Below are 11,632 nucleotides of genomic sequence, written 5' to 3' on the forward strand. Positions count from 1 at the left end.
ACTCTAGTCTTTTCTAGGCGCCCTCTTTTATTGTATATAAGCCCGGCAAATAAAGCGAGATACAGAGACAGATAATTGAGTCAAGGGAGCGGTAGTGACCGTAAGTAAAGTGCGTGAATCGTTGTGAATTATAGCGTGTGTTAAAGTTAAAGTGACTGTGGAAATTAAGTGTATTGTAAAGCTGTATTGAGAAAGAATAAACTAGTTTTATTTAAGAAAGGACTTGTATCGCTGAAGTTATTTGGAAAGAATTTTTACGGGAAATTAACAAACGAACAGAGACGTAACAATATGAATAATCACAAAACTTTTTCTTCTTATTTTCAAGTGTGTATTTTCGACAGCTGTTTTCTTCTGGAGTACATGGAGTTGTTGTTTTCGAACAACTTTGAGACTTATGCGTTTACAATGTTAATATTATATGGATCAAGTGTCAGAATTTCATGTGATAAGAATTTGGATTGGTCTTGTTTTGGCAGTAGTATATGACAGTCAATTTTGAAGTAATAAATCGGTTTGTAATGATACTCTATAGAAATTAACCCTAATAGTAGAAGTAGTTGTAGAAGAACACGCAATAGCTGTATGTGTCAACTATTATTGAGTCTATTGAAAAATAATACTCAACTAGGACTAGCGAAATTTGACTTAGTTGTACTTGTATTTATAATGAAGTATTTTTCGTCCCGACTGTCAAATTAATATAAACTGAGCTTCTTGACAAAACCAGCTATTAAGTATTCATAGGCGTCTAGTCCTTTATACGTCTTCAAAATCTGTCAAATGAAAGCTGTTGTCGAATTTATTAGACAATTATAAATGTTTGAGTGCCGTAAATCCGGTATGTTAGTCCTAGGTACTGTCACGTCTTTTAACCCATTAAACATTGCTTTAGGGAACAAATATGGGTCATCTGTTCCCAGCAAAGAAATCTCTTCTAAGTAGCGTGTCCTACATTCTTTATTCAAGTACTTCACTTCAGTTGAAAATGGTGAATTTATTGTATGCTTTGCGGTTAATTGTACTTGTCGAGAGGCCATTATCGGCGTGATCCTGCTATTCATTTCCATTCAACAAGGCGCCACAAACATATGTCATGTGACTTAACTCACAGGCTTGCACAAGATAATACTAAAATGTGTAAATAACACATTTTTTAAATAAATAGGAAGAGATATGAAGAACCTATTTGTTTTTATATTCGGCCATATATCAACTTAGAAAAATATATTGATAATTATATGGAGAGATTAGGGAAGCTTTATAGATAATTCGATGCAAAAGGGGCGTTACACGTCGAGTATTACTACATGCCACTACTTGCACGCGAGAGTAATTCTGCGCCCCTAATTTTGCCTTTGGCTAAATATTCCCTAACACAATAAATTATCCGTCATGGGTGATATACTGCACCTGTTCTTCACTTTTAATTTTAAGAATGTGTAATAGAGATTATCATAAAAATGTTTAAGTGAACAATATCCGATTTAATGTGAAACTCACTAATTAATAGTATAATTGGGTAAATATTTTTAGGGGAGTGGACACCGACAATATAACAGTTTTAAATAAACACCATTTGAAAATGTAACAATTTCGAATACGCATTGTTAAAGTATGCTATGTTTAACTGGTGAATCACATTCAAATAATTGAAATGCTGTCAAGATATTCTGTTTAGTTTTTTGGAAACCCACTAACAAATAATTGTCCTCTAATCAATGTGAAAACGGTTTGAAATACTGTCAAGATATTTTCTTTGGCTTCTTTCTGAAGTAAGCAAACTGACTAACAAATAATTGTCTCCAAATCATTGTGAAAACGGTTTGAATGCAATCAAGATACTCAACGATCAGATAGGATGTCGTCTTTGTTTTCGTGACTCATGTCCTGAGAATAAAGAAAACCAGTTTTATTTGAATTTATACAGCACGATATAAATACAAAGCACATGTTAGAAATATATTGCTCCCTATAAAGAAGTATTTTTACAAAGGCGTTACTGCCTCTCTCCCAAGAAATAACCTTCTGCTTCATTCTCCAGAATATTAAATTATTTTTAATAGTTAAGATTGCTGCCAATATGAAAGAGATGTTTTTTTTGACGATTGACAATATTTTATTACTTAATGATTTTGAAAAGCTTCAATAAAAACACCATAATCTATTCAATCGTAGTTCAATTGTAAACAAACAATAAATAAATAAAGGCTTTAATTGCTAGCAGTTTTGTATTTCCTGATTCCAAACGGCCATCTGCCGAGAACCGTACGTATCATATGTATCTTTCTAACGTAGAGAGTGTTGGACTTATCTGGTATTGTATCTTAACTAAAATCGCATTGTTCTGTGAGCCTTTGTAGTCGAATGTCGTGTGGTTTGTGTCCGAGCGGCTGTTCTTAAAGCAGAAACAAGAAAAGAGCAAGAGTAAATGTCAAGAAATGAAAGGCTATCGAAGATCTACGGCTTCTGCATCTGCGCGACTGTCACATACTGATAAGATAGCAACAGAAAACGATCTGTCGCGAGGATCAGTAACTGATACTGAATGAAACACGTGTTGTTCTCTTGTATGGCACCTTTTCATATCACCAGATGTCGCTAAGCGATAGATAGTGTTCGTTTGTTTAACTCGGACACTGGTAATTAGAGAAATTTGATATATATTTGTAAAAAGATTTCTATAGCAGATAAAATATACCTAAAGTTAAACGTTGATTTTCAAACATTGTATTAGGTCAGTAAACTGTGGTAATGAAGTTTTGAATGTTCATAAAATTTATAATACGGAGATCGATGTTGAATGGGCAAAACTTGGTAAAAAGGGTTACTTTCACTAGATAGTCAAGGTTTTTTTTTTATCACAAAACGATAATCTGCACATTTGAGAATGAATAAGGATACTTTTACGTATTTTATTCTAGGCACAGACATTTGATAACTCTGATTAATTACATATGTTTAAATTTATGGTTAACCATAGAATTACTGATTGGACACATAAAGATCTCAGCAATTGTTAAAAACATTTCTGTACACAAATTATCCACCAAGTTGTTTGTGGGCCCATGCTCTTATGGATTACAGGGTCAGTAATAATATACGAATCACTTGAAAATGAAACAAAAATATTATCAATATCACAATTAAGTCCACTAATTACTGCTGGTGTTTTCTAGGTGTTTTATATAGAAAATGAGTGGTTTAATCCATTTTTTGGGTTGGTTGTTTTTTTGTTTTCTACGTATTTTATATAGAAAATGAGTGGTTTAATCCATTTTTTGGGTTGGTTGTTTTTTGTTTTCTACGTATTTTATATAGAATATGAGTGGTTTAATCCTATTTTTTGGGTTGGTTGTTTTTTTGTTTTCTACGTATTTTATATAGAAAATGAGTGGTTTAATCCATTTTTTGGGTTGGTTGTTTTTTGTTTTCTACGTATTTTATATAGAAAATGAGTGGTTTAATCCATTTTTGGGTTGGTTGTTTTCTACGTATTTTATATAGAAAATGAGTGGTTTAATCCATTTTTTGGGGTTGGTTTTTTTTGTTTTACTGGATGACGTAACAGGCAAAAACATAAGATGACTCAATATGGTGCACTATGTGGACCCCACCGGTGAAGAACGGTTTGCAAACAAGTCGGTAATTCCAATGTTAACCTGGAAAGGTTCCTCTTTTTTCTTTGTATTCAAACTATCTGAAAAAAATAGCACATACACACACAAACAGTACAACGGTCAGGTGGCCGATCAATGTAACATCGTCGTCATTTATCGTTAAATGAATACGGATTAGTTCTACGAAGATTTATCCACAGCATATGTATTATTGCTCGTCACGAAAAGATTGCACGAGTATTCCAGTCTCCAATACTGGCTCGACAATGGTAGTCCCCAGATCTGATTTATGCAATCAATCACCATTGTAAAGGGCTTGAGACAGGACCGCGACGTCGCTCACTTAGCCGAGCGTTGCTGCCTTTTGAAATATACTAGTGTCATATCTGGGATAGACTGCCGCTACAGGAGACCGCTAACAATGCGAACGAGGACGCCCTTGCTTTTCTTGAGTCAGTTCGGCCCCATCAGCTAATATTAGACGTGACTGTAACGACACCGTAGCGATTTTAATTGCTTGGAAATGAAGACTAGTTTGACAGCGTATTATTGTGCCATATTAAAAGCCCTTTAATTGAATATTGTGGTGGAACAAGTGGGGGTTTTGTAGAAAAGAATTAAACACCAGTAGGGTCAGTATCACGGGCTTAAGAGCTAACTGCACGTGCACTGGAGTAGCTGGTGTTAAGAGAAACAGTATGTGTATATGCTGGTTCGGAAAGTAATTTGACACGATTACAACCTAAGCATGAAAGATCGCTCCTATAGAATCAAATAATAGTATTCACGTAAACCTTTTCCTCATTCTAAACATTTATAAGCTGGGCATTTGTACGTTTAAAATCAAATCTTACAACTTATAGCACGTATCAAAACCATTTCGGTTTAAGTATATTAGTCTACCATCATAAGTAAATATGTAATTCATCATTAAATTGTCTTTTAACTGCTTCTCCACGTGAACAGTTAACCAAAACTCAAGGCCAATAATAAAAAAGTATCAAAACAGCAAGTCTGAAGCTTACAGCAACCGGTACTTTTTTGCACAACTTGCACGTTTACCACTACCGTTGATCGATACCTGGGCTGATGCAAGACACCAATTAGAACTACAATTATAAACGAGACATGATATGTTTTGTCGAGTAATGTAAACTGTCATGCTTCATATTCTAGAAATAAAAACCCGAAATCAATCAGATATTACAACTAGCAAAAAATATATCATAGGGTTATTCTAACCATACAAAATTCTCTGTCATCAGTTTAGTTATTGTATGTGTGTTTAGCGTGTCAAACTGTGAATCTAAGGGCACGGGGTTCGAGTTCCGTTGCTTCCAAAATGTGCTATATACTTTCGACTAACAGTCGAACTTCACGATTTGATTAGAGTAGTCCAAAAATTGGCGGTGGGCGCTGTTTACTAGCTGCCTTCCCTTTAATTTATCAGTTCAAATTTAGGGACGTCTAGCGCAGCTAGGTTTTGTTTAGCTTTGTGTGAAAATCTGAAAAAAACAAAGAAAAATAAAATACTGTAATAAAGCTATTTCTATATTGTTCGAGAATGTTAATGTAAACAATGTATATTTCTTAATGCAGAGCTAATTTAAGTTAGACAGCTTCAAGCGGAGTTTAAAATGTAATGAAAAAAAATGTTAAAAGTGCTGAGAAAGCAAATATAAACTCGGACTAATCATCACTTGTCATCCGTATCAAAACATTATTCACAAACAGGTGGCGTTGTTAAGTTCACTGACGCATCTTAACAGATATTTAACATACAAAGAAGTGAAGAATCTCACATAACAATTTCGTGTTTTGATTGCATTCTTAAACGATAATTTATCTGAAGGGTCTACAGGAAACTTTCTATATTTTTTTAAGTCTCAAACATTACCATTTGTTTTCGTAAGTACTGAGGGGATCTAAGTAAAATATCATCCATGGTGTTATTTAGATATTTAAAAGTCTAACTTGAAGGCTTTTATTACTTTGTTAAGTTTTAGAACTTTGGCTTTCTATTAATAGTCAAGATATCAAAAGGAAGGCATTTTGTGGTTTCACTCATATTTCAGATATCAATACTTTTCCAACTTTAAAGACTTTCTCATTTAAATCTTAAACGTTATAACTTTAATTTAATTGCAAGAAAAATGGAAACATGTTGTATTTATTCAGAAACCATAAATTTTCTTAGAATTAGATACCTGCTAATTTGGTTTGAAGTTCGCGTAAAACTATATGAGAGCTATCTGCGCTAGCCGTCTCTAATTTAGATATGAAAGACTAGAGGGAAGGCACCTAGTCATCACCACCCAACGCCAACTCTTGGGCTACTCTTTTACCAACGAATAATGGGATTGACCGTCACATAATAACGTCCCCACGGCTGGAAGGGCGAGTATACTTCTTGTAACGGAGATTCGAACCCGCAGATTATGAGTCGAGCGTCTAACCGTCTGGCTATGTCAGGCCATACCTGCTAATAATTATTAAAATAAAAATGCGAGAACAAGTTGCACTTGCTGTTAGGAAATAAACTCAAAAATTTTTAAAAATTAAAGTGATGTATTTAGCTACTGAATAGATTAATTTACTCTAATCCTGCCTAAAATAATTTCAAGTGTCGCGGCTATTGCGGATTCCCTCCTGTTTTAACTTCGAATCGGTATTCTTAAAAATAAAGGTCTAAAAACGACGCGGTTTTAATCCTATGATGGCAAAACCTGCATTTTTCAACAACATGATGCTAATCGATTTACAATTTACACTTAAATCAATGAAATAGAGACTCGGGTTTCTTAACTAACTTGACCATCCTCCCCATAAGCACGACCATAGGTTAAATTCCTGCTCAATGTCAGTTTTAACTTTTTCATATAATCTATAACGATGTTGTTGTATGCAATAATTGAAAGTTGATAAAAGTTTGTAATATTTTAGTTATTATAAACCAAAAATCATTGTTATTGTTATAAAATAATGGCAATCATGTTTTATGTAACATAAGCACTTGTCCTACGATTTGAAATGCGAATGATAGGTCATTGAGCGTATTCTCGTAAATGAACATCTGATAGGGTTGCCTTTACATTGTCACAGTTCATAACATTTTATTTTAATATTGAGTATGGCTACTATCAACAGTAAAGTTAGACTCTCAAAAATTCTGCGTGCGTAAAAACAGCATTTATTGTGTCTGGTTTATTCGCTTTCATCATCCACTATTGCTTTTATTCTATGAATCTCCCTTATATATATTTGGAAGCAGGAACAAAAACTTAATTTTATTGAACAACAGTCTTGTTACACTAGGCTTCACCTGGAGAGTAAGCTCGCACCTTGGCCTTTTCGCTGATCTATTAGGTTCGGACGTGTCGTCGTCATATCGCAGCATGTGAACTAGTGTCTGAATGAACTGCATTATGTCTTCTCTCTCTCTCTCTACGAACACAGTATACTACATTAGCATACTCTGCATGCTATCTAAACTACTTCTGTGTCGCTTTAGTTTGGAGTTTGTATTACATTTAATTCCTGCTGTGATACAGCAGAATTTAGCAATTAAATCTCCTTCTAGATATTTTAACGTGGTGCCTCTGCTGTTAAAGTTTAGTGAACTTCACGAGAGGGACTTTCTTTAAACACCATGAATCATATAAAAGAACATAAACGAAAGATGTTCTCTATATACAAACACTCACTGTAATACATAAAAAACCGGAATTATTTGGCACGATAAATACATTCAAAATTTTTGTACACTATTTTCAATTGTCAGTGAGTACGCATTTATGTTGTAGATAATTATTCAACTCCACATTCTTAGTTTAATATAAAATCTAACATTTCAGGTGTGAACTTATTGTCAAAGTCTTGCAGGTAGTTATATACTCGGTAAAACAACAGTAGAACATTTATTTCTTCATTTTTCTTATTGCTAATATAATTAAATAAATAGATTATTTATTAAATCCATTGGTATAAGCTAAAATTGAAAACAAAACAAAACACGCTCTTTCATTTAAGGGCTAGTTTCATACCAAACCATAACAGTTCATGAACTTATAACGTGGCTGTTTGGCAGTGAAAACTATACTTTCAGGGTTTGGTTCTGAAAATTATCTTTGTTTGTTTGTTCAAGAATATTTGAGCAAAGTTATACAAAGCAGGGCCTCTGAAAGAAATTTTATCAGGTGGTACAAAGTTTCTTTCGGGCCCCCTTCCCTTCTCCATTAATCATCCTGTTTTTATCCACTACGGTTTTATGGCATGAGCTGTAAAGCCAAAAAGGGTATGCAAGATGAGAGAGAGAGAGAGAGGTGGAATGGAGTGCTCTGTTGATTTTCTGCATTAAAGACCTTATGCTTCTATACTCCTTCCATGATAAATATAAATAAAATAAAAGAAGATCAGAGAGAAGAAAGCACATTGAAACATCCTTTTACATTACAATGCAGATCAGAAGACATAATTATTAGTAAAAAGTAAAAAAAAAGGTACATAGGCTTAGTATTTATTTTACAAAAATAGCTTTCCTGGCCTTTTTTTGTGAAAAATGTTGAATCACAGCATGAAAAGTAATTGTTCTGGCAATGTTTGATTCAATACTTAGCCTGGCCAAATTCACAAGACATTGTGGACCTTCAATAATTCTTAATCAGCTTGAGTTTTCTAAATGACCTCTCTGCAGAAGCTACTGTTGCTGGAATTGTTAATAGTATTTTTAAGCTAAAACAAACATTTGGAAACAGGTCACCAAGTCTGTACTCGGTTAACACGTTCAGCAGATCTAATGGCTTTAACTGTGCATTTCCAAAATTTGCTTTATGTCCTGAGGGTAAATGTTGCATTTCTTTTCCAAAATCATCACCGTTAAAGTCAGCAGGATATTGCTCTGATAAAGATAAAGCGTTTCTCTCCACATCACTTTCAGACATGGTGAGATATTTCCACAATAAATAAATTTTTCAGCCAATTGCTTAACAGCATTGAAGCAGACAGTTAATCCTGTTATAAAATTGTCTACCAAAACGTAACACACACACTTTCTGAAGTAGGTCTCTTCTGGCGTATCATCTGTGTCATTCATTTCTTCCAAGTTAACATCAGGTGTGCTGTCATCATGTGACCTTGCCCTCTTGCTCCTAACTCCACCACATCTGAAGGGTAGTTCTATTTTGATCTTTAGGCTTGACGCAACCACTTTGGCTTCATTCCACATGCATTTCCAGTTGTTTCGAAGTATTGTCAGATCTGTGAGGAGAGTTTCTATTATCGTTACTTCAACATCCAGTGTGGCATCTCTATGTTGGATGGTCTTGATGGAATTATCTATGGCAGCTAATATTTTGTACCACACAGCTGACATTAACACACAGGCAAAAGATATCACATATAATAAAATTCCATGTACTTCATTTCTTGTTTTGGCCTTCAAATTTAGTTCTAGGAAGTCTTCCAGTGCTAATTTAATGCCAGGCAAGTGAGGTGCAAAAGACTTTACACATTCAACACGATCTAACCATCTTGTTTCAGACATACGATTAAGAGAACGACCAATACGGTTTTGTAGTAATTCCCACCGCTTAGGACTGGAATTGAACAAGTGGTACACAGTTTGAATTATTCCGAAAAGGTTATTGCTTCACGTGTGCATTCAGCATCATCATTTTCACATAAGTTGAGTGTGTGACAACCGCAAGGTGAAAAAATTGCTGTTGAGCATTGTTCTTGTAATTTTGCTTGTACGCCGTTGTATTTTCCAGCCTTATTTGCCGCATTATCATAGGCTAGAACTCTACAGTCACTGAGAGGAATAGCGTGTTCTTTCAATGTATCAGTAATCAACTGAACAATTTCTTCCACTCTTTTGTTGCTACAATCTGCAAACTTGAGAAGTCTTTCTTGAATCTCATACTGCGTTTCCTTTAAAAGTACGTATCTCAAAAGAAATGTTGTTTGTTCAATATGGGAGGAATCTGGAGTGGCATCTACTATTACTGCAAAGTACTTTGCAGACTGCCTCTCAAGCAAAATGTGTTATTTCACAAGATTCGAGCATTCTGCAATAAATTCATTTTGTGAGTCAGGGGACAGATAATGAACTTGAAGCTGCTCACTCCTCTACACTTAGCACATGTTCCTGAAGTATGAGGTCCCACCTGGAGAGCAGTTCAATGAGTCCTAAGAAGTTTCCATTCTTTGAATCACCAATTCAATAGATGAACCAGTAAATGCCAGACCACATTCTCACAAGAAGAGTACAACATCGATGATGCGCTTTAAAATATTGTACCATTTCACAGCTTCAGTTTTGATTGACGCTTCTAAGATGGTGTCAACTCCTGTCTCAGACAGCAGGCGCCTTTCTAGTTCCCGCCAAGCTAGGTAACATTATCTGTGTCTATTGCCTTTTTCATGTTTTGGGATCCTGTATAAAAGTTTCCGCCACTTCCAATTAGCATCCCAGCCTTCAGCAGATACCAGTGCAGACATAGACGCAGAAGTGCTAGTCTTGACTGTCTTATGCCAAAATAATCGACATGGAAAGCAATATAATGCTTGTTTCTGTTGACTTCAGACATGTAGTTCTCCATTGGTACTTTGAAATTTCAGTATGCTTTCTGGGAATACATGATTGCAGGTGTCTTTAGGGAATGTTTTAGGCAGAGGGATATGACCATTGGTAACATACTTTTCTATTTCATTTTGAGATGGAAACTCGGTTATGATACATCCAATGTCAAGGCCTACATTATGATTACTCCTCTCGTCTTCCAAATTCATTGCCACATACGCCTGTATGTCGGTTTCTTTCTGTGTTCCATTTTCATTTTCTGAATCTCCTCTTCATGAAAATCCTGTGCATGATTACCCAAGTCAACTGTTCCTTGTTTGGGGATGAGGTTTCCAACAGTTTATTCTTGCTCCAATTCTATAGGTGAGTTCAATGAAAATTCTTTTGAAGCCGCACTTAATCCAAATTGAAAGAGCGTTTGTTGACCCCTTTTTTCATTTTCCACTCGTTCTTTCTTTTCTTTTCAGGGCTCTTGATTTGTGAGAATACATTTTGGAGAGATGGTTTATAATTTATACTTTTATATCTGAAAAAAGGAAAAAACAAACAATAAGACAAAAAATATTATATACTAATAATTTAGTAGTAGTACTAGTAGTGGAAGTAGTGGTAGCAGTGGCGGTAGGCTAACAGTAATAGTAGTAGTAGTAGTAGTGTTATAAAAATAATCTTTGTACAATTGACATATTGGTTATCCAATAAAAAGGGCCAGTAAATTGTGGTCAAGCCAAAATAATCAATCAGACTCTGGGTAAGCATCAATAAGCCAGCGGGCTGCAGTATACTCGCAAATAGGAAAGGCTGCATACACACTATGGCCCCCATATTATCTAAATATCAGGCACGTGCCCAGGGATGTTGTCCCCATTTTTTCTGAATCCTAAATTTCTTTTTCCGTTTGCTGGTATTATGTTCCGTATTGTCTTTGATGTTGCTCGATATATTTCTCACAATACTGACAGGTGCGTAAACGTGGTAGTTTGCGATGGTCAAGCCACCCGGATCTACGCTCTCTCCCGCACCCCAAGTGGACCAGGACGACAATGATTATGAGATGTCGAACGTGATATTGCAACTGTTTACTTTTTCTACGTTCCTTAATTCATTCAATGTTTTAAATACAAATGAAATCGCCACGTAATCTACGGTAGCATCAGGTCAATGAACACTGCACGCGTTGTTTATTATTACTTGCTGTAGGCCTGATGTCGAATGTATACCAGCACTACATCAATAAAAAACGTTCCACAGAAATGGAAGTGTCGCCCGCGCGCGAAATAGGCCGGCCGGAATTCGAACTTAAGCAAGGTTTTTAGGTAGAAAAGGCACCATGTAAGTTTAAAGTAAATAGTTATTCGTTCGAAAGACACCGTTCGGAAACAAGTGTGACAACGACGAAGCATACAGCGGATAGTAATCACTATGTGTATAC

General features: G+C 35.3%; 1 long non-coding RNA gene across 1 annotated transcript in view; it reads left to right on the forward strand.

Moving 5' to 3' along the window:
* Nucleotides 1–9,828, forward strand: part of LOC111087046 — a 13,024-nt gene extending 3,196 nt beyond the window's left edge. The window contains exons 2-3 of the long non-coding RNA XR_002611767.1: nt 8,109–8,119; nt 9,815–9,828. This is a non-coding gene — a long non-coding RNA (uncharacterized LOC111087046). The remainder of the gene's footprint in view (nt 1–8,108; nt 8,120–9,814) is intronic.
* The last annotated feature ends 1,804 nt before the right edge of the window (nt 9,829–11,632 follow it).

This window comes from Limulus polyphemus, unplaced genomic scaffold (genome assembly GCF_000517525.1).
Source record: "Limulus polyphemus unplaced genomic scaffold, Limulus_polyphemus-2.1.2 Scaffold1677, whole genome shotgun sequence".
Taxonomy (NCBI): domain Eukaryota; kingdom Metazoa; phylum Arthropoda; class Merostomata; order Xiphosura; family Limulidae; genus Limulus; species Limulus polyphemus.